This window comes from Neovison vison, chromosome 8 (genome assembly GCF_020171115.1).
Source record: "Neovison vison isolate M4711 chromosome 8, ASM_NN_V1, whole genome shotgun sequence".
Lineage (NCBI taxonomy): Eukaryota > Metazoa > Chordata > Mammalia > Carnivora > Mustelidae > Neogale > Neogale vison.
In genome coordinates this window covers 47450295-47454491 of record NC_058098.1, presented here as the reverse complement: position 1 = coordinate 47454491, position 4197 = coordinate 47450295, and the positions used below count along the sequence as shown (strand labels likewise).

Here is a 4197-nt window from a genome sequence, read left to right as displayed (position 1 = left end):
TAGAAAAGAGAGGAATTTAATCTTTATTTACAGGACACTACAAGATAGGAGATTCCACACAGAAATAAGAAAACCACTGAGAGGAGGAGCTTCACGCAGTTTGCACAGTTTGGAACTGGTCAAGTAGAGTTTTGTTGTAAAAAGACCTGCAATAACAAAACCCATTTAAAATGAGTTCTCAGTAGAGAAACAGCAAGACAAACTTCTACCAAGCAGAGTACAAAACAAACAACTTCCTGCCTCAACAGTTCATCTGAAAGTTAAAAGTCCCAGGAGTGCAATCCTGAACTTGGAACATTCTGGACAACATTCTGATCTTCCTCTTCCTCTACAGAGAAATACTTCTCAATCAAGTTTAATGAAGCTTTGTACACAGACTCATTTTCATGGTTTTGTAGAGCTTCAATTTTGTCCAAACCTCCACATTCTTCAATCATTATACTAAGTTTCTCAGTTTCACCTAGTTTCTCAGCAGCCTGAAAGATGTTTGAAATGGCATCCAGAATATCCAGAATAATTCTGGTACCCTTTGCAGTTAAGAGGTTCATCAATGGTTCTATCATGCCACAATGAACAAGGTACAAAGTGTGTTCAGCTGTCCTGACACTTGTATAGTTGGTCACAGCCCAGATTTTGGTGTCTTAAAGTCTACCTTAGAGAGAACACCAATGACGAATGGGACTAATCCATGACTCACAACTTGTTGGATCTGGTCCTGGTGTCCAGGTGTGATGTTTGACATTCTCCATGTAGCTTCCTTCTGAATATTAGTTTTGGGGTTTGTTAGCAGGCTGCGAAAGACAGCAAGTGCTCCTGCATCTATCACAACCTGAGTCTGTTCATCTGTCCCAGTGACAATAATACCTATGGCTCTTAGTACAGGAGTCACAGTGGACAATTTCACTGTAGCTTCTAGAAGCTTCACAAGCTGGGGCACAACTCCTGCTTTTGCAACCATTTCAATCTGTTCATTTGGACCATCAGTAAGGTAGGAGATGGCCCAGCCGGTATCTGCCATGACTTCTGGATCATCATGATGCAGGAGATGAGCTGAGGTAGGACAAATCTGTTTAACAGTGTCTAACGGGGATTCTTGTTGCGACAAAGTTTGAAAGTGTCTAAGTAAGGTTACATAAGCAATCACATGCTAAAGATGACGTATCAGGAGCTGCAAGGAGAGCCAACAGCGGATCAACTGCACCATACTTGATAACTAAGTCTTGAAAAACTGAATCATCACCTGCAATGTTTCCTAGAGCCCATACAGCTTGTTCCCTGATGTGGGCATGGGAAGATGCCAACAGAGAAATGAATGCTGGCCTAGCACCTCCATCTACCACAACCTTGGTCTGTTCTGATGTCCCTAAAAAGCAGTGTTAGTGAGACCCCAAGCAGATTCAAACTGAATGGGACTACAATCAGTTCTGCCCAAGAAGGACACAAATTTTAGAATCAAACCAGCCCAGATTATGTTGTCTATGGGGGCCTGGTTTCCTAGCAGTTTGAGTAGCCTGGAGCTGGCTTTCCAAATTGTTGCTATTTATGTTTTTAACAGTGTCATCAACAGACCAATTTATGATGCCCTGATGTTGTGGTTTTCCTTCAGTGGAGAGATAGCATCATCAGGAAACAAGCTTATGTTTCTCCTTTTCATCATCTGGTCATCCTTCTTAGCTTTCCTGAGCTCCACATTAACCTTTATTTGACGCCATTTCATTTCTGTACTGTTTTCCCCCTTGTTCTTAAATCTGTTAAGGCAGGTAGCTATTGAATTAGCATTCTCATTGGTGGACATGGTTAAGAGAAAAAGGAGAAAGCTGCTTGGCCGGTTCAGGCTTCCAAGGGAGGCGGTCTGGGGCACTGAGCCTGCCGTCAAAACGTCCACCAGGGACATCCCAAAGACGATATGCTGCTTTTATTCTAGTTGTTTGCCTGGTTTCTTTAAGGAGGTGGAGCTTACCTACACCAGGTCAACCTTCCAAAGACCATTAGAAATGTGTAACAGACTGCAGTATGAAGGCAATTGGAGCAACCAGTCAGATTGGGTTTCCATAAATAGTTTGAATCTGGTCAGGGGTTTTATCAAAGTTGGGGGGAAGCTGGCTGTTACCCACAGGATGGACCCCAACACAGCTGTCCTCTGACAGCCAGGATTTCTGCCCTCTCCTTACCTGTATCTTTCTCTGAGTCCTACCTCAGGGACCTGAGGGACTCAGGACTCAGGGACCTGAGTCCTACCTAGGGGAAAATAAGATAAAAAATTCACACCAAGATGCAATTATCCTATTAAGAGTGCCACTCTTCTTTTTTTTTTTTTGACTTTTTTTTTCTATTTCTTTTTTTTTTAATTTTTTTCCCAATTTATTTATTTTCAGAAAAACAGTATTCGTTATTTTTTCACCACACCCAGTGCTCAATGCAAGCTGTGCCCTCTATAATACCCACCACCTGGTACCCCAACCTCCCACCCCCCCCGCCACTTCAAACCCCTCAGATTGTTTTTCAGAGTCCATAGTCTCTCATGGTTCACCTCCCCTTCCAATTTACCCAAAAGCACATACCCTCCCCAATGTCCAAGAGTGCCACTCTTTGGCTGAAGCAGATTTTGCAGTCTATAAGTGCATCAGGCCCATGTGTTGTACACCTTAAACTTATATAATCCTGTATGTCAATTATATCCAATAAAGTTGGAAATAAGTAAATAAACAAGCAAACAAAGAAACAAACAAACAAACAAAAGCAGAGGGGATAACATCAGGGTATCCTACCCCCAGGGAAAGATACCCATCACCCCTTCTGATACTGTCTCAAGGGCAGTCCATGCTCAGGTTGTCATATTCAGAGTCAGCCTTCAGGGATCACCTCCCTCTTACAAAGGGTATAGGAAGCTCATGCATAGGTGAGCTTGTCCATTTATTTCTCAACAGATACATGTGAAACTACCAGAACCTTTCTCCTTCTATCTTCCCAGTGGGGGAGTGAGTTCTGCCCCAAAGCTTCCTTAGTGACAGGTGTAGGTGATTGGCAGGGGGACCATGTCCACCAAGGGATACATGCTCAAATGGCATTTCTTTTTATCTCTTTTAAGATTTATTTATTTATTTTAGAGAGAGAGCCCACATACAAGCCGTGGTGGGAAGGATAACGAGAGCGGGGGAAGGGCAGAGGGAGAGATAGAATCTCAAGCAAACTCCCCACTGAGTGGGGAGCTTGACATGGAGCTCAATCCAGAGCTCTGAGATCATGATCTGAGCTGAAACCAAAAGCCAGCCACTCATCATACTGGGCCACAGGGGCGCCCCAGTGGCATTTCTATCATGTGTCTTCTATAGCTTCAACTGCAGCTTTCTGTTCAGATGTTCTTTTTTGTATCTCAATTCTGATTTGGTTCCAGCCTTCTGAGTCTTAGCTGAAGAGTTAAACTGGATTTTTAACATTCTGAAGATGCCTGATTTCACCCTATTGGGGGATGACTCAACAGGTTAAACATTTGGAGTTCTAAGGTTGAGAAATGGAACAATACTAACTCAAGGACATCCTGGGATGTAATTTCAGACCACTGAATCATTCAGGTGAGGTGATCTTTTTAGGATTTTCATGAATATTGAGCCCCCACAGGCAATATAAAATAGCTGACCATGAGAATCTGTTGCCCACGTGAGATGTGGCTTTTCCCACATCTCATCTTCAGGGTCTATGTCTAACAATTCACTTGGCAGCCAATAACCCATCACAACTAAAAGCATTATTGCTTTTAATGATAATGATAATAAGAAGAAAACTCACCTGTGCTCTTACTAAACGCCAGACACTGTACTAAGTCTTTACATGCACTGTCTCAATCATCTTAATGCATTTGTTCTCATTTAAAAGGTGAAGACACTGTGGTACAGAGAGGTTCTGTAGCTTATCCAAGGTCACACAACACTCAAAAGCTGGCTTTAGGGGGCACCTGGGTGGCTCAGTGATTTAAAGCCTCTGCCTTTGGCTCAAGTCATGATGCTACGGTCTTAGGATCCAGCCCCGTATCAGGTTCTCTGCTCAGTGTTGGGAGCCTGCTTCCTTCTCTCTCTCTGCCTGCCTCTCTGCCTACTTGTGATCTCTGTCTGTCAAATAAATAAATAAAATCTTAAAAAAAAAAAGCTGGCTTTAGGATTTGAACAGCCTATCTGACTTCAAAGCCTTTGAACTTTTCCA

At 42.9% G+C, this 4197-nt stretch overlaps 1 pseudogene; it reads right to left on the bottom strand.

Annotated features, from left to right (window-relative positions):
* Positions 1–260: 260 nt before the first annotated feature.
* Positions 261–1795, bottom strand: LOC122915398 (annotated as a pseudogene).
* Positions 1796–4197: the final 2402 nt, after the last annotated feature.